Source organism: Aegilops tauschii, chromosome 4 (genome assembly GCF_002575655.3).
Source record: "Aegilops tauschii subsp. strangulata cultivar AL8/78 chromosome 4, Aet v6.0, whole genome shotgun sequence".
Classification (NCBI taxonomy): domain Eukaryota; kingdom Viridiplantae; phylum Streptophyta; class Magnoliopsida; order Poales; family Poaceae; genus Aegilops; species Aegilops tauschii.
The window spans coordinates 56,590,653-56,610,939 of record NC_053038.3 but is presented as its reverse complement, the minus strand read 5'-3'; positions in this window follow the sequence as shown (position 1 = coordinate 56,610,939).

The following is a 20,287-nucleotide window of genomic DNA, read 5'->3' as shown; positions in this document are numbered from 1 at the left end:
GATATGGCAAGGAGAGAGATCTTGAAGAGGAGAATGGTCGCCTCGGCCGGTCCCTCTGCCAGTTCCGGTGATGTTTTCTCTGCTCCATACGGTGGCAATGTGGATGATTTCGGTGCGGGAGTTGGAACAAGTGACGGAGGTGGCTACGGTGGCGCCGATGAACTTCAAGATGGACTCCATGGTGCCGAGTGAAGATCGACCCCCAAGATGATGCCGGACATGGGCGCATACCTTTGCATGCCCTCTTTTGCGTAATGAACTTCACTTTTATTCGCGCGCAAACTATTTATGTCATTTGAATTTAAACTTGTTTGTGAAGCCCTATGACAAATTTCAGATTTGCAGTTTCTCTGTTTGCGGGTCGTTGCGCTGTTGCCCGAGCAAAACCCGCATAGCCGACCCGCAAAAAAGCATGTTCCGCGAATATACTTTTTTACGGGTCCGTTTGGGGGGTCTGCATCGGTGCTAGCCCTCGCCGGCCCGCAAAAGCGGTTTTGCGCAAACTGCAAACGCGTTTTGCGGGCCGGCGTTTTGCGGGGTCTGCTAGAGTTGCTCTTAGGGTGCAAAGAGAGAGCAGATCCTCGTCGGAATTTGTACACGTGATTTCATACACATTCAAATAAAAATTAGAAATGGTGTGGTAAAAAAATTAAAAGCTTGAAATATCGTGTTTGTATTAGTGCAGTGGTTTGCAAACTCTTAAGTCATACTCCCTCCGTTTCTTTTTACTCCGTGTATAAAATTTATGTCAAGTCAAATTGTGCCAACTTTGACCAAGTTTACAGTAATAAATATTAACATCTACAAAGCCAAATATCTATAATACGAAACTATATTCCTTGATGAATCTAGTGATATTAATTTGGTATCGTGAATGTTCATATTTTTTTATAAGTTTGGCCAAAGTTAAGATAATTTGACTTCACACAAAATTTGTATGCAGACTAAAAAGAAACGGATGAAAGACATACATCGTTGTCACTAATAAATTCTGTTAGGTCCACATAGGAATGGGCCGTACGTTTCTCGTTTAATTATCAAACCGGCAAAAACCAGCCTGGCCATCAGGCCATGCACAGAACTGTATACGAAAGTTAGATCAGATTTGGCCATCAAGCAGCAACAATCAGCGTACTGCATCCATGCGTCGAATAAAACATTTCCAACCATAAATTAATCGATTAACTAACTGACAGACTAGTTCTACTTTAGAATACAATTATATTTTCCCGAACCTAAGACGTACGAATGCATTGATCATTTTCATTTACTCCCTCTGTTGGGTTTGTTTACGCCGCTTAATGCTAGCATCTCCAATAATTTGTTGGTTAGGTTATAGGTAAAGATGTACATGTACATGTCCTCGTCCCTCGTCCCCCTCGTGTCGCCCGCGGCCTCTCGGCCCTCCTCTCGCCTCCCCCTCTCCTCGCCGCCGTTCGCAGCGTCGCCGGGCAAAGTTTGGCCGGCTGAGCGGCGGCAGGGCGTCTCCCCCCTTGTCTGTCGTGGCTGGCGCGGGGCAGCCAGATCGGGTGGGGCACCGGACTAGCGTGGGGTCGGGCGGCGCGGCGGTCGGGCTTCATGGCGACGTCGTGCGCGGCGGCCTGCTCGCGGCGTGGTTACGGCTGCGTGGTGGGCAAGATCGGTGGTCGCGGGCGCTGGCGGGTTCAGAACGGATTCAATCTGGGTCTTGGGCTTGAACGCCGTCAGCCGCCGCGGGGTGGTGGTGCACGTCGCTGACCACGCCGGATCGCTGGATTCGGCGCATGGAGATCTACGATGGATTCTTCTCGATCCTCCTTCATGGTGGGTTGAGCCCCATGGCTCTCTGATCTCTGCAGGTTCCGGTTCGTGGCACTTTGCCGGATCCGGACCCGACGGAAGTTTGGTGGCTATAGGATGGGGACCGGAGGAAACTTTGATCGGCTTGTTCGGTCCGGCATCAGCGACGTCTCTAGACGTTGTTGCCCTCCGTGGAGGTGATGTCGAGGTCTCTCCTATCCACCTCCGAACCCCTTCCGGACGAAAGTCCAAAATTCAGTCTGGATTGGGCGGCGGCGGCGTCCTTCGCGTCGTACCCTCCATGGAGGCACCGTCTTGGGAGGTTCTGCTGTTCGGCGGAGAGATGTTGTGGGTGATACACTCCGTGTAGCTCCAGCAGCGGCGACGGTGTGGAGGTTGCCAGGAGGTGCGGCATTGTTTCTACCGCGTCGATGACGACAAGTATTGGCGGCATGGTGCAGCTGGATATCGACGATAGATGCGGCTGGATGGACGAGCGCAGGGCGGTGGCGTTGTCTGGCGTCATGGTGGCGTCGACAGCTAACCTGGCAAGGTCTTTGCGTCGGTACCTGCTCTAAAGATAGTTAGGTGGATGACGGTTGTGGTAGCCTCGGTGAGTGCACCGGACCGGTGTGTGATCCATTCCCAGTATGTGGCTGGGATGGGGCAACCGACATTAGATGTTAGGTTTTGGTGCGATGTCTGTTTGGTATTAGGCTCGGACATTCGGCATCCCTGCATCAAAGGGATACGAGTAGCGACAGGTGTCGTCAAGATGGTGGCTTCAGACTTACCGATGTAATGCTTTGTAAGGTCTCTGAGAATAATTAATAAAATGGCTGCATGCATTGTTCAAATGCAGAAGTCGGGGGTAATCCTCCTTTTCTAAAAAAATCATGACTAAAAACATGATCATTCATGTTTAAGTATAGCATGACCTATGTTACACAAAACTTGTTACTCCGTCCGTCCTAAAATAGGTGGCGTATAAATTCAGTTAAAAATAACTATTTACATGTTTCATGAAATATATAGAAGAAAATGTCAACAACTATAATATTAAAAAAAATACATTTTGAAAATATATCTAATGATGGATATATTTATATTGATTTGATATGGTTTATCTTCATATTTTTTATATATTATTGGTCAAATTTAGAATAATTTTTTCTTTCCCCTCTTGCAAGGCTACTAGGAAAAGCATTCTTCCCTTCGATCTCCGCCGACGAGTCTCTGGATTCGCCTCCCCTCTGCCTGTCGCTCCGGCGGCCGGTGCCGGAGAGGGTATTCCTGGTGCCTCGACTTAGGCCCTGTTTTATTTGAGCTTGTGCTTATGCTTTTGCAGCTTTTTCACTTTGGCAAAAAAGCCAAATAAGCTCATACATAGGTGCTTTTTGCTTGGGCTTTTGGCTTGTACCATCATATAGCAATGTTGATTCGTAAGCCGAAAGTCGAAGCAAAAATCCCATATTAGGAGCTTTTGTGATTTTTTTTTGCCAAAATGAAAAAGCTACAAAAGCAGAAGCAAAAGCCCAAACAAACATGACCTTAGATAGGTGGGGTTTTGGTTCCCGCAAGGGCGGCGCTCAGAAGGATGGCGACGCTTCTTCTTCGAGTCAGTCTTCCAGGCCCCGATCCTCCTCAAGTTCATTCGTTGGGACTGATCAGACGGAGCTCCGACGTAGATTCCTGCCAGCTCCTCAGAGCGGCAAGGTTAGGGTTTCTCGTCGTGCATACGCAATGATGACATTTGGTGTCAGGTTCTTCAGATCGATCAAGGATTCAATGGCGATGACTGCGGGCCCTGAACGCTGGTCCTTAGGGGCACGTGCACTAAGACTTCCTAGTTGTCATCGACAAGGTCAAGCCAGCTCGGTATGGGAGTGCCGACAGTGGCGCGTCGGCGCCTCGTTCTGGTGATGGCAATGGTTGTTCGATTGTCCATGAACCTCAATGTCATTTTCATAATGTTTGGGGTGCTTTGTACTTCCGGTGAATCTTTATAATAGATATGACATTTTCACAAAAATATAGAAAACATAATTTTTGACTTAATTTATAGGTCATCTATTTGTGGACGGAGGGTGGGGGTATAACTTTCAAGTCCATTAAGGCAATTTGCATGTTATTTGTTCTTGTCGCAACCAAATATATTCATGTTTCTCTCGTAGAATACACATATTCAAGGAGATGCAGGGCGCGATGGCGTATCCACAGGTGTGTCAGCGTACTTGCAGGCATGGTGGTGGTGGTGACGTCCAATGTTACGAGGGATTTTCATCCGCTACAAGGGCAACGACCATCACATGCGGAAGTTCATAGTGCCAGGGGCAGCGGCCGATGTTGATCAGTAATGGGTGCAACGACGATTCCCCGACATCATCTAAAACTAGGGCAGTGGATCTGACGGTATTGTGGATACTGCAGTGTGACTCGCGGTAGTGTGGGCTTGCGGTAGCCAGATCCGCGACGACACATGGACGCCCCCTAATGGTTGTGGCCGTGCTATAAGATGGGAAGACGTCTCACCAGTCTGCTAGTGCCTTTTTCTCCTGGCATGGAGTACTGGTAGAGGCAACTACCCGATGGTTCGTGTTCAAGATACTGACTGTTATGACACTTCATTCCGGGGTGAATTCTCTTATCCTGACATTTATTGGTTGGGCTCAACAGTGACTAACTTGCGTCTTTACCTTGTTAAAGGCGTTCTCTACTTGTTGTATATTGATCTTCATTAATTGTTCTCAGCAACTAGGGTAAACTTCGTTGTCCAGGCCGTCTCGGAAGAAGTCGACTTAGTTGTAGGTGTTATTTTCATATCTTGTAGTGGTTCAGTTGTGATTGCCTCTGTTCTATATTTTGCTTAATAATTAATAAGATATTTTTTTGCGATGAATTAGTAAGATTTGTTTTTTAATAGATATAGTGTTGCTTGCATCTAACAGGCATAGCTGATAGTGCACACTTAAACGACAAGATATGTTACTAGCTCAATGAAGCATTAGGGTAGAGTACTTTGATGAAACATCAAATCATTTTTAGTCGCTCATTTTTGTGATTCAACGGTCCAGATGTGGCAATGCTACACCAAAATTTGTGTAGTATATTTATGTGCCAGGGGCTTTTTGGTAGTTCACTATTCTAAATTGCACACCCAGCTTTCCTAAAAAATACCCCCTCCGATCGAAGGGAGTAGTTAATTTTCTCTCTATATATGGTCAAATTGTATGTTGAACCGGAACCTATGATTGATAAACTTCATTTTCACCGAGTTAGATTTCTTGGCTTCCACGCGGTTTAATGGAGGCATTTGAATGCGGCGAGGAGGCGTGTTCAGTCGGGCGTGCAATAGGCGGCACCCTCGACTGACGAGCCGCTTCAATGGCGGAGGCAGTGAGAGGTCGCGTCCGCCCTGAGCCGTCTTCAATGTACAGCGGTGCGCTCTACAGCGGCATGAATGCGGGCAGCTAGCGCCGGGTGGGAACACGCTCGGGCGAGGGAGGAGAGGGTTTGCGTTGGCGTGAGTGGGGCAGTGTGGTCAGAAGCAGGCGTGGGTGGTGTCCGGACGCCCGCAAAGCCCCCCTCCCCCCGTTTGTCTCCATTTTGCGGAAGAAAATACGCACCGACCGCGCCACGGGCCAATACATGCCCGCGTTGGATGGCTTCCGCTGTCCGGTCAGTGCGGTCTGGACGAATATATACGGTTTGAGGGTCGGCGTTGGACATGCCCTTAGATCACAGTAGAAATGTGAAGAAAAAGCTCCCTCGACATTCTGAAATGTCGGCTAAACATGTTCGTTGGATACACCACTTTCTTGACAAACTAATCTCTCAAAATTTTGGTATTAGCATATGTTTTATTGAGCCAAATATAGCGATAGCTCAGTTGAGAACCTACTTTGGTCTCCCCCTTCTTCTTCCACAACCATCACCATCAAGGCTGTATCGAAGTCATCATCATCTTCAACCTCCTCCTCTGATGAGGTGTCAAAGAAATATTGAACAAGCATGTTCACCTATCATTGTGCCCTACTCGGTTAGAAATATGCTCATAAAAGGGAAACTAATGGAAAATGAAGAAAAAGTACCTCATGGTCCACCTGTTGAGCATGTTGTGAGCATGGGAGAGGAGATACATGGCGGTGAGTTGGACGACTCACCTGGGTGCACGGTCGACGGGAGGTAGGATGGGCGTCAATCTCCGCCTTCGTCTGGCGACATGATAGCTCACCGCAGCTTGGCTAGAGGGGCCAGTGCAGATGCGAAAGGAGCTCGTGGTCGAGCAAGGTAGTCGGTACCTTGTTCTTGGTGGCGGGGCAATGATGTAGTGGTGGTCGAGAGACGGGTATGTTCCCATAGGCGGTTCGGAGCGCAAGTCGGTGGTGGGAGAAGGAGGCGGTAGTGTCGCAGGCTCGACGGATGTTGGCAGCGCCTGACTCCGGACATGGTTGGGCCAGGTTTAGTGGACTGGAGGGGGACACAACATGCGATGGGGTGGCCAGAGCGGGGTTGGCAACGTCTAATCAAGACGGCGGACGACATCGATTGAAACCGGAAATGTACTCTCGCCTATGTTGGAGCGAGTAATGTGGGTTTTGTGCTTTGTCAATTTTCCCCTAACTCTCGGGGAGGAGGTTTCTTTTTTGTTTACCCCAAATCTTTGTGAGTTAAAGGTCTTTTGGGTAATGCAAAAAATCAATGTTGAGGAGTTGCGATTTTTTGGGGTTTAACTAGATGTGCTCTAAGCAGTTTATTTTGGAGAAATCATCCTCATGAGTGTGCCAAATGATCCTCAAAGCAAGTAACAACCTCTTCAAAAATTCAAAGTAGAAATATTACTAACAATAAAAAGTTAAATAGACGGTTAGACATCCCATGGGGTCGATTGTGAAGGAAATATGCCCTAGAGGCAATAATAAAGTTATTATTTATTTCCTTATATCATGATAAATGTTTATTATTCATGCTAGAATTGTATTAACCGGAAACATAATACTTGTGTGAATACATAGACAAACAGAGTGTCACTAGTATGCCTCTACTTGACTAGCTCGTTGATCAAAGATGGTTATGTTTCCTAGCCATTGACATGAGTTGTCATTTGATTAACGGGATCACATCATTAGGAGAATGATGTGATTAACTTGACCCATTCCGTTAGCTTAGCACTCGATCGTTTAGTATTCTGCTATTGCTTTCTTCATGACTTATACATGTTCCTATGACTATGAGATTATGCAACTCCCGTTTACCGGAGGAACACTTTGTGTGCTACCAAACGTTACAACGTAACTGGGTGATTATAAAGGTGCTCTACAGGTGTCTCCAAAGGTACTTGTTGGGTTGGCGTATTTCGAGATTAAGGTTTGTCACTCCGATTATCGGAGAGGTATCTCTGGGCCCACTCGGTAATGCACATCACTATAAGCCTTGCAAGCATTGCAACTAATGAGTTAGTTGCGGGATGATGTATTACGGAACGAGTAAAGAGACTTGCCGGTAACGAGATTGAACTAGGTATTGAGATACCTACGATCGAATCTCGGGCAAGTAACATACCAATGACAAAGGGAACAACGTATGTTGTTATGCGGTCTGACCGATAAAGATCTTCGTAGAATATGTAGGAGCCAATATGGGCATCCAGGTCCCGCTATTGGTTATTGACAAGAGAGGTGTCTCGATCATGTCTACATAGTTCTTGAACCCGTAGGGTCCGCACGCTTAACGTTCGTTGACGATATAGTACTATGAGTTATGTATGTTGGTGACCGAATGTTGTTCGGAGTTTTGGATGAGATCACGGATATGACGAGGAACTCCGGAATGGTCCGGAAGTAAAGATTGATATGTGGATAGTAGTGTTTGATCTCCGGAAAGGTTCCGGAATCCATCGGAACGGGTTCCGGATGTTTCCCGAAATGTTTGGGCACAAGAACACTTTATCTGGGCCAAAGGGGAAAGCCCACGAGGTTTTTGGAAAGCGCAAAAGGAAGTTTTGCGGAGTCCAGGGGCTAGACGCCAGGGTCCCTGGCGTATGGGTCCAGACGCCGGAAACCCTGGCGTCTGGCCCTGGAGTCCGAGAAGGACTCTTGCCTTTCGGGTGAAACCGACTTTGTGGAGGCTTTTACTCCAAGTTTCGACCCCAAGGCTCATCATATAAATAGAGGGGTAGGGCTAGCACCCAAGACACATCAAGAAACACCAAGTCGTGTGCCGGCAACCCCGTCTCCTCTAGTTTATCCTCCGTCATAGTTTTCATAGAGCTTAGGCGAAGCCTTGCGAAGATTGTTCTTCACCAACACCGTCACCACGCCGTCGTGCTCCCAGAACTTATCTACTACTTCGCCCCTCTTGCTGGATCGAGAAGGCGAGGACGTCACCGAGCCGAACGTGTGCAGAACTCGGAGGTGCCGTGCTTTCGGTACTTGGATCGGTCGGATCGTGAAGATGTACGACTACATCAACTGCGTTGATATAACGCTTCCGCTTACGGTCTATGAGGGTACATAGACAACACTCTCCCCTCTCGTTGCTATGCATCACCATGATCTTGCGTGTGCGTAGGAATTTTTTTGAAATTACTACATTCCCCAACAGTGGCATCCGGGCCTGGTTTTATGCGTAGATGTCATCTGCACGAGTAGAACACAAGTGAGTTGTGGGCGATATAAGTCATACTGCTTACCAGCATGTCATACTTTGGTTCGACGGATTGTTGGATGAAGCGTCCTGGACCGACATTACGCGTACGCTTACGCGAGACTGGTTCTACCGACGTGCTTTGCACACAGGTGGCTGGCGGGTGTCAGTTTCTCCAACTTTAGTTGAACTGGGTGTGGCTACGTCCGGTCCTTGCGAAGGTTAAAACAACACCAACTTGACAAACTATCGTTGTGGTTTTGATGCGTAGGTAAGAACGGTTCTTGCTCAGCCCGTAGCAGCCACGTAAAACTTGCAACAACAAAGTAGAGGACGTCTAACTTGTTTTTGCAGGGCATGTTGTGATGTGATATGGTCAAGACATGATGCTAAATTTTATTGTATGAGATGATCATGTTTTGTAACCGAGTTATCGGTAACTGGCAGGAGCCGTATGGTTGTCGCTTTATTGTATGCAATGCAATCGCCCTGTAATGCTTTACTTTATCACTAAGCCGTAGCGATAGTCGTAGAAGCATAAGATTGGCGAGATGACAACGATGCTACGATGGAGATCAAGGTGTCGCGCCGGTGACGATGGTGATCAGGACGGTGCTTCGGAGATGGAGATCACAAGCACAAGATGATGATGGCCATATCATATCACTTATATTGATTGCATGTGATGTTTATCTTTTATGCATCTTATCTTGCTTTGATTGATGGTAGCATTATAAGCTCTAACTAAATTTCAAGATAAAAGTGTTCTCCCTGAGTATGCACCGTTGCCAAAGTTCGTCGTGCCCAGACACCACGTGATGATCGGGTGTGATAAGCTCTACGTCCATCTACAATGGGTGCAAGCCAGTTTTGCACACGCAGAATACCCAGGTTAAACTTGACGAGCCTAGCATATGCAGATATGGCCTCGGAACACTAAGACCGAAAGGTCGAGCGTGAATCATATAGTAGATATGATCAACATAGTGATGTTCACCATTGAAAGCTACTCCATTTCACGTGATGATTGGTTATGGTTTAGTTGATTTGGATCACGTGATCACTTAGAGGATTAGAGGGATGTCTATCTAAGTGGGAGTTCCTAAGTAATATGATTAATTGAACTTAAATTTATCATGAACTTAGTACCTGATAGTATCTTGCTTGTCTATGTTGATTGTAGATAGATGGCCCGTGCTGTTGTTCCGTTGAATTTTAATGCATTCCTTGAGAAAGCAAAATTGAAAGATGTTGGTAGCAATTACACGGACTGGGTCCGTAACTTGAGGATTATCCTCATTGCTACACAGAAGAATTACGTCCTGAAAGCACCGCTAGGTGCCAAACCTGCTGCAGGAGCAACACCAGATGTTATGAATGTCTGGCAGAGCAAAGCTGATGACTACTCGATAGTTCAGTGTGCCATGCTTTACGGCTTAGAACCGGGTCTTCAACGACGTTTTGAACGTCATGGAGCATATGAGATGTTCCAGGAGTTGAAGTTAATATTTCAAGCAAATGCCCGGATTGAGAGATATGAAGTCTCCAATAAGTTCTACAGCTGTAAGATGGAGGAGAATAGTTCTGTCAGTGAGCATATACTCAAAATGTCTGAGTATAATAATCACTTGATTCAACTGGGAGTTAATCTTCCGGATGATAGCGTCATTGACAGAATTCTTCAATCACTGCCACCAAGATACAAGAGCTTCGTGATGAACTATAACATGCAAGGGATGGATAAGACGATTCCCGAGCTCTTCGCAATGCTAAAAGTTGCGGAGGTAGAAATCAAGAAGGAGCATCAAGTGTTGATGGTTAATAAGACCACCAGTTTCAAGAAAAAGGGCAAAGGGAAGAAGAAGGGGAACTTCAAGAAGAACAGCAAGCAAGTTGCTGCTCAAGAGAAGAAACCCAAGTCTGGACCTAAGCCTGAGACTGAGTGCTTCTACTGCAAGCAGACTGGTCACTGGAAGCGGAACTGCCCCAAGTATTTGGCGGATAAGAAGGATGGCAAGGTGAACAAAGGTATATGCGATATACATGTTATTGATGTGTACCTTACCAGAGCTCGCAGTAGCACCTGGGTATTTGATACTGGTTCTGTTGCTAATATTTGCAACTCAAAACAGGACTACGGATTAAGCAAACACTGGCCAAGGACGAGGTGACGATGCGCGTGGGAAACGGTTCCAAAGTCGATGTGATCGCCGTCGGCACGCTACCTCTACATCTACCTTCGGGATTAGTATTAGACCTAAATAATTGTTATTTGGTGCCAGCGTTGAGCATGAACATTATATCTGGATCTTGTTTGAAGCGAGACGGTTATTCATTTAAATCAGAGAATAATGGTTGTTCTATTTATATGAGTAATATCTTTTATGGTCATGCACCCTTGAAGAGTGGTCTATTTTTGATGAATCTCGATAGTAGTGATACACATATTCATAATGTTGAAACCAAAAGATGCAGAGTTGATAATGATAGTGCAACTTATTTGTGGCACTGCCGTTTGGGTCATATTGGTGTAAAGCGCATGAAGAAACTCCATACTGATGGACTTTTGGAATCACTTGATTCTGAATCACTTGGTACTTGCGAACCATGCCTCATGGGCAAGATGAATAAAACGCCGTTCTCCGGAACTATGGAGCGAGCAACAGATTTGTTGGAAATCATACATACAGATGTATGTGGTCCGATGAATGTTGAGGCTCGCGGCGGATATCGTTATTTTCTCACCTTCACAGATGATTTAAGCAGATATGGGTATATCTACTTAATGAAACATAAGTCTGAAACATTTGAAAAGTTCAAAGAATTTCAGAGTGAAGTTGAAAATCATCGTAACAAGAAAATAAAGTTTCTACGATCTGATCGTGGAGGAGAATATTTGAGTTACGAGTTTGGTCTACATTTGAAACAATGCGGAATAGTTTCGCAACTCACGCCACCCGGAACACCACAGCGTAATGGTGTGTCCGAACGTCGTAACCGTACTTTACTAGATATGGTGCGATCTATGATGTCTCTTACTGATTTACCACTATCATTTTGGGGTTATGCTTTAGAGACGGCTGCATTCACGTTAAATAGTGCACCATCAAAATCCGTTGAGACGACGCCTTATGAACTGTGGTTTGGCAAGAAACCAAAGTCGTCGTTTCTTAAAGTTTGGGGCTGTGATGCTTATGTGAAAAAGCTTCAACCTGATAAGCTCGAACCCAAATCGGAGAAATGTGTCTTCATAGGATACCCAAAGGAGACTGTTGGATACACCTTCTACCACAGATCCGAAGGCAAAACATTCGTTGCTAAGAATGGATCCTTTCTAGAGAAGGAGTTTCTCTCAAAAGAAGTGAGTGGGAGGAAAGTAGAACTTGATGAGGTAACCGTACCTGCTCCCTTATTGGAAAGTAGTTCATCACAGAAACCGGTTCCTGTGACATCTATACCAATTAGTGAGGAAGTTAATGATGATGATCATGAAACTTCAGATCAAGTTGTTACTGAACCTCGTAGGTCAACCAGAGTAAGATCCGCACCAGAGTGGTACGGTAATCCTGTTCTGGAGGTTATGTTACTAGACCATGACGAACCTACGAACTATGAAGAAGCGATGGTGAGCCCAGATTCCGTAAAATGGCTTGAGGCCATGAAATCTGAGATGGGATCCATGTATGAGAACAAAGTGTGGACTTTGGTTGACTTGCCCGATGATCGGCAAGCCATTGAGAATAAATGGATCTTCAAGAAGAAGACTGACGCTGACGGTAATGTTACTGTCTATAAAGCTCGACTTGTTGCGAAAGGTTTTCGACAAGTTCAAGGGATTGACTACGATGAGACCTTCTCACCCGTAGCAATGCTTAAGTCTGTCCAAATCATGTTAGCAATTGCCGCATTTTATGATTATGAAATTTGGCAAATGGATGTAAAAACTGCATTCCTGAATGGATTTCTGGAAGAAGAGTTGTATATGATGCAACCAGAAGGTTTTGTCGATCCAAAGGGAGCTAACAAAGTGTGCAAGCTCCAGCGATCCATTTATGGACTGGTGCAAGCCTCTCGGAGTTGGAATAAACACTTTGATAGTGTGATCAAAGCATTTGGTTTTGTACAAACTTTTGGAGAAGCCTGTATTTACAAGAAAGTGAGTGGGAGCTCTGTAGCATTTCTGATATTATATGTGGATGACATATTGCTGATTGGAAATGATATAGAATTTCTGGATAGCATAAAGGGATACTTGAATAAGAGTTTTTCAATGAAGGACCTCGGTGAAGCTGCTTATATATTGGGCATCAAGATCTATAGAGATAGATCAAGACGCTTAATTGGACTTTCACAAAGCACATACCTTGACAAAGTTTTGAAGAAGTTCAAAATGGATCAAGCAAAGAAAGGGTTCTTGCCTGTGTTACAAGGTGTGAAGTTGAGTAAGACTCAATGCCCGACCACTACAGAAGATAGAGAGAAGATGAAAGATGTTCCCTATGCTTCAGCCATAGGCTCTATCATGTATGCAGTGCTGTGTACCAGACCTGATGTGTGCCTTGCTATAAGTCTAGCAGGGAGGTACCAAAGTAATCCAGGAGTGGATCACTGGACAGCGGTCAAGAACATCCTGAAATACCTGAAAAGGACTAAGGATGTGTTTCTCGTTTATGGAGGTGACAAAGAGCTAGTCGTAAATGGTTACGTTGATGCAAGCTTTGACACTGATCCGGATGATTCTAAATCGCAAACCGGATACGTGTTTACATTGAAAGGTGGAGCTGTCAGTTGGTGCAGTTCTAAACAAAGCGTCGTGGCGGGATCTACGTGTGAAGTGGAGTACATAGCTGCTTCGGAAGCAGCAAATGAAGGAGTCTGGATGAAGGAGTGCATATCCGATCTAGGTGTCATACCTAGTGCATCGGGTCCAATGAAAATCTTTTGTGACACTACTGGTGCAATTACCTTGGCGAAGGAATCCAGATTTCACAAGAGAACCAAGCACATCAAGAGACGCTTCAACTCCATCCGGGATCTAGTCCAGGTGGGAGACATAGAAATTTGCAAGATACATACGGATCTGAATGTTGCAGACCCGTTGACTAAGCCTCTTCCACGAGCAAAACATGATCAGCACCAAGGCTCCATGGGTGTTAGAATCATTACTGTGTAATCTAGATTATTGACTCTAGTGCAAGTGGGAGACTGAAAAAAATATTGTTGGAAATATGCCCTAGAGGCAATAATAAATTGGTTATTATTATATTTCCTTGTTCATGATAATCGTTTATTATCCATGCTAGAATTGTATTGATAGGAAACTCAGATACATGTGTGGATACATAGACAACACCACGTCCCTAGTAAGCCTCTAGTTGACTAGCTCGTTGATCAATAGATGGTTACGGTTTCCTGACCATGGACATTGGATGTCGTTGATAACGGGATCACATCATTAGGAGAACGATGTGATGGACAAGACCCAATCCTAAGCCTAGCACAAGATCGTGTAGTTCGTATGCTAAGAGCTTTTCTAATGTCAAGTATCATTTCCTTAGACCATGAGATTGTGCAACTCCCGGATACCGTAGGAATGCTTTGGGTGTACCAAACGTCACAACGTAACTGGGTGGCTATAAAGGTGCACTACAGGTATCTCCGAAAGTGTCTGTTGGGTTGGCACGAATCGAGACTGGGATTTGTCACTCCGTGTAAACGGAGAAGTATCTCTGGGCCCACTCAGTAGGACATCATCATAATGTGCACAATGTGACCAAGGAGTTGATCACGGGATGATGTGAGTTACGGAACGAGTAAAGTGACTTGCCGGTAACGAGATTGAACAAGGTATTGGGATACCGACGATCGAATCTCGGGCAAGTAACGTACCGATTGACAAAGGGAATTGTATACGGGATTGATTGAATCCCCGACATCGTGGTTCATCCAATGAGATCATCGTGGAACATGTGGGAGCCAACATGGGTATTCAGATCCCGCTGTTGGTTATTGACAGGAGAACGTCTCGGTCATGTCTGCATGGTTCCCGAACCCGTAGCAGTACTAGGAAAAGGCCTACTAATGGTGCACCTAATTTGGCCATTAATGGCGCATTAGTGGTGCGCCATTAGTGCCACGCCATTAGTATATTTTACTAATGGCGCACCACTGGTGCGCCATTAGTATATGCCATGGTGCGCCATTAGTATAGGCCACTGGTGCGCCATTAGTATAGGCCACGGTGCGCCATTAGTATTTTTGAATTTTGAAGGCGGGAAAATAGTAGTGGCGCACCGTCTAACCCCCACCGTGCGCCATTGCTATTTTTGAATTTTGAATTTGGATCTGGATCGCGATTTTTTTGCCCATTTGTTGCTCGTTCTTTTGGCTCGTTTTTTTGCACGATATTATTTCAAATTTTGTTCCTGTTTTTGGATCTTGTACGTTCTTTTGCCGTGTTCTTTTGCCGGAGAGGAGTTCGCCGGAGAGGAGGAGGAGGAGGTCGCCGGAGAGGTGCTCGCCTACATCGCCGGAGAGGAGGAGGAGGTCGCCGGAGAGGAGTTCACCGGAGCATCGGAGAGGAGGAAGGAGAAACCATGAGGGGAGCTCACCGAAGAGGAGGGAGGAGGAGCTCACCGGAGAGGAGGGAGTAGGAGCTCACCGGAGAGGAGGAAGGAGGAGCTCACCGGAGAGGAGGGAGGAGGAGCTCACCGGAGAGGAGGGAGGAGGAGCTCACCGGAGAGGAGGGAGGAGGAGCTCACCGGAGAGGAGGGAGGAGGAGCTCACCGGAGAGGAGGGAGGAGGAGCTCACCGGAGAGGAGGGAGGAGGAGCTCACCGGAGAGGAGGGATAAGGAGATGAAGTGGAGTGGAGGAGAAGAATGAAGAGGTAAGGAGGAGAGGACACGCCCAGCCATATATACGGCATAGTAATGGCGCACCGTGGGCAGGTGCGCCATTACTATTTTTTTTTATTTTTTTATTTATTTTGAATTTTGAAGGTGGGAAGATACTAATGGCGCACCATGGGCAGGTGCGCCATTAGTAACTTTTTTTTATTTTTTTGATTTATTTTGAATTTTGAAGGCGGGAAGATACTAATGGCGCACCATGAGCAGGTGCGCCATTAGTAACTTTTTTTATTTTTTTAATTTATTTTGAATTTTGAAGGCGGGAAGATAGTAATGGCGCACCATGGGCAGGTGCGCCATTAGTAAGTTTGATTTTTTTTAAATTTTTTTGCCTCTCCAGATCTTAAAAACCCCGTATCTTTTTTTCTGTTAGGTTTTTGAGGATTTTGAAAATGTTTAACGGGGTTCCCCCGGTTAAATTCGGATGTAACTTTTCGAGTAGATGATTTTTCATATAAAAAACTTTTTCATCCGAGTTCGTATGCAAAAGTTATGCCCATTTTAAGAAATTCCAGAGAGATTTTGCAAATAAAGTCGAAATTCATATTTGTTAATTTTCCCAACAACTAGACCACATATCACATGGGAAACTTGTTTTATTTTATTTTTTGACATTTCCATCATTTTCTTTTTTTTTAAACCGAAAAGGCGGTCCATGGGGGGGGTGCATTCGGTGGAATGGGCCAAGTTACTAATGGCGCACCGTGGGGGTGGTGCGCCATTAGTAGTGGCGCACCGTGGGTGTGGTGCGCCATTAGTAGTTGAACTAGTAATGGCGCACCGTCCCACGGTGCGCCATTAGTAGTTTAAAAAATAAAAATAAAAATATTGAAAAAAAAATTTGAAACATAATTACTAATGGCGCATCGTGGGATGGTGCGCCATTACTAGTTGAACTACTAATGGCGCACCATCCCACGGTGCGCCATTAGTAGTTTTGAAAAAATTAAAAAAAAATTACTAATGGCGCACCGTGGATGTGGTGCGCCATTAGTATTTTCACACTAATGGCGCACCAACACATGGTGCGCCATTAGTATATAGTAATGGCGCACCACATGTCTGGTGCGCCATTAGTGGCCATATCATCTATAGCCCTTTTCCTAGTAGTGTAGGGTCTACACACTTAAGGTTCGATGACGCTAGGGTTATAGGGAATAGATATACGTGGTTACTGAATGTTGTTCGGAGTCCCGGATGAGATCCCAGACGTCACGAGGAGTTCCGGAATGGTCCGAAGGTAAAGATTTATATATGGGAAGTCCTGTTTTGGTCACCGGAAAAGTTTCGGGTGCTATCGGTAATGTACCGGGACCACCGGGAGGGTCCCGGGGGTCCACCAAGTGGGGTCACCAGCCCCAGAAGGCTGCGTGGGCCAAGTGTGGGAGGGGACCAGCTCCAGGTGGGCTGGTGCGCCCCCCACCAAGGCCCAAGGCGCAGGGAGAGTGGGAGGGGGCAAACCCTAGGTCCAGATGGGCCTTAAGGCCCACCCTAGGTGCGCCCCCCTCTCTTTTCCCCTTGGCCGCACCCTAGATGGGTTTTGGGGGCTGCCGCCACCCCTGGGGAGGGAACCCTAGATGGGGGCGCAGCCCCTCCCCTTCCCCTACATATACTTGAGGTATTTGGGGCTGCAAACACACGAGATGATCTCTCTCATAGCGCAGCCCTACCCCTCTTCCTCCTCCTCTCCCGCGGTGCTTGGCGAAGCCCTGCAGGATTGCCACGCTCCTCCATCACCACCACGCCGTCGTGCTGCTGCCGGGCGGAGTCTTCCCCAACCTCTCCCTCTCTCCTTGCTGGATCAAGGCATGGGAGACGTCACCGGGCTGCACGTGTGTTGAACGCGGAGGCACCGTTCTTCGGTGCTTAGATCGGAATCAACCGCGATCTGAATCGCTACGAGTACGACTCCTTCATCCGCGTTCTTGCAACGCTTCCGCATCGCGATCTACAAGGGTATGTACATGCACTCCCCCTCCCCTCGTTGCTAGATTACTCCATAGATTGATCTTGGTGATGCGTAGAAAATTTTGAATTTCTGCTACGTTCCCCAACAGTGGCATCATGAGCTAGGTCTATGCGTAGTTTCTATGCACGACTAGAACACAAAGTAGTTGTGGGCGTCGATGTTGTAAATTTACTTGCCGTTACTAGTCTTATCTTGATTCGGCGGCATTGTGGGATGAAGCGGCCCGGACCGACCTTACACGTACACTTACGTGAGACAGGTTCCACCGACTGACATGCACTAGTTGCATAAGGTGGCTAGCGGGTGTCTGTCTCTCCCACTTTAGTCGGATCGGATTCGATGAAAAGGGTCCTTATGAAGGGTAAATAGAAATTGGCATATCACGTTGTGGCTTTTGCGTAGGTAAGAAACGTTCTTGCTAGAATCCCATAGCAGCCACGTAAAACATGCAACAACAATTAGAGGACGTCTAACTTGTTTTTGCAGGGTATGCTATGTGATGTGATATGGTCAAAGGATGTGATGAATGATATATGTGATGTATGAGATTGATCATGTTCTTGTAATAGGAATCACGACTTGCATGTCGATGAGTATGACAACCGGCAGGAGCCATAGGAGTTGTCTTAATTTATTGTATGACCTGCGTGTCAATGAAAACACCATGTAATTACTTTACTTTATTGCTAACCGTTAGCCATAGTAGTAGAAGTAATAGTTGGCGAGACAACTTCATGAAGACACGATGATGGAGATCATGATGATGGAGATCATGGTGTCATGCCGGTGACGAAGGTGATCATGCCGTGCCTCGAAGATGGAGATCAGAGGCACAAGATGATATTGGCCATATCACGTCACTTTATGATTTGCATGTGATGTTTATCATGTTTACATCTTATTTGCTTAGAACGACGGTAGCATAAATAAGATGATCCCTCACTAAAATTTCAAGAGACGTGTTCCCCCTAACTGTGCACCATTGCGAAGGTTCGTTGTTTCGAAGCACCACGTGATGGTCGGGTGTGATAGATTCTAACGTTCGCATACAACGGGTGTTGTCGAGCCTAGCATGTACAGACATAGCCTCTGAACACATGCGAAACACTTAGGTTGACTTGACGAGCCTAGCATGTACAGACATGGCCTCGGAACACAAGAGACCGAAAGGTCGAACATGAGTCGTATAGTAGATACGATCAACATGGAGATGTTCACTGATGATGACTAGTCCGTCTCACGTGATGATCGGACACGGCCTAGTTTGACTCGGATCATGTATCACTTAGATGACTAGAGGGATGTCTATCTGAGTGGGAGTTCATTAAATTATCAGATGAACTTCATTATCATGAACATAGTCAAAAGGTCTTTGCAAATTATGTCATATCTTACGCTTTAGTTCTACTGTTTAAGATATGTTCCTAGAGAAAATTTAGTTGAAAGTTGGTAGTAGCAATTATGCGGACTGGGTCCGTAAACTGAGGATTGTCCTCATTGCTGCACAGAAGGCTTATGTCCTTAATGCACCACTCGGTGTGCTGAACCTCAGCATCGTCTGTAGATGTTGCGAAACATCTGACATACACGTTTTGATGACTACGTCGCAGAACATGTGAGATGTTCCGAAGACTGAAATTGGGATTTCAGACTAGTGCCCACGTCAAGAGGTATGAGACCTCTGACAAGTTTCTTAAGCCTGCAAGCTAAGGGAGAAAAGCTCAATCGTTGAGCATCTGCTCAGATTGTCTGAGTACTACAATCACTTGAATCGAGTGGGAGTTAAACTTCCAGATGAGATAGTGATGGTTCTCCATAGTCACTGCCACCAAGCTATTAGAGCTTCGTGATGAACTATAACATATCAGGGATAGATGATGATCTTTGAGCAACTCGCGATGTTTGACACCGCGAAAGTAGAAATCAAGAAGGAGCATCAATTGTTGATGGTTAGTAAAACCACTAGTTTCTAGAAGGGCAAGGGCAAAAAGGGATACTTCATGAAACAGCAAGTCATTTGCTGCTCTAGTGAAGAATCCCAAGGTTAAACCCAAACCCGAGACTAAGTGCTTCTGTAATGAGGGGAACGATCACTGAAGCAGTACTACCCTAGATACTTGGTAGATGAGAAGGCAGGCAAGGTCGACAGAAGTATATTGGATATACATTATATGAATGTGTACTTTACTAGTACTCCTAGCAGCACCAGGGTATTAGATACTGGTTCGGTTGCTAAGTGTTAGTAACTCGAAATAAAAGCTGCGGGATAAATGGAGACTAGCTAAAGGTGAGATGACGATGTGTGTTGGAAGTGTTTCCAAGGTTGATGTGATCAAGCATCGCATGCTCCCTCTACCATCGAGATTGGTGTTTGCGTTCAGCATAAACATGATTGGATTATGTTTATCGCAATACGGTTATTCATTTAAGGAGAATAATGGTTACTCTGTTTATTTGAATAATACCTTCAATGGTCTTGCACCTAAAATGAATCTCGATCGCTGTGATACACATGTTCGTGCCAAAAGATATAAAATAGTAATGATAGTACCACATACTTGTGGCACTGCCATTTGAGTCATATTGGTATAGAACGCATGAAGAAGCTCCATGTAGATGGATCTTTGGACTCACTCGTTTTTGAAAAGATTGAGACATGCGAACCATGTCTATTGGTATATATGCATGAAGAAACTCCATGCAGATGGATCGTTTGGATTCACTTGATTTGGAATCACTTGAGACATGCAAATCATACCACATGGGCAAGATGACTGAAAGGTCTCGTTTTCAGTAAGATGGAACAAGAGAGCAACTTGTTGGAAGTAATACATTTGATGTGTGCAGTCCAATGAGTGCCGAGGCACGCAGTGGATATCGATATGTTCTTACTTCACAGATAATTTGAGTAGATGCTGAGAATATTTACTTGATGAAACACAAGTCTGAATTATTGAAAGGTTCAAGCAATTTCAGAGTGAAGTT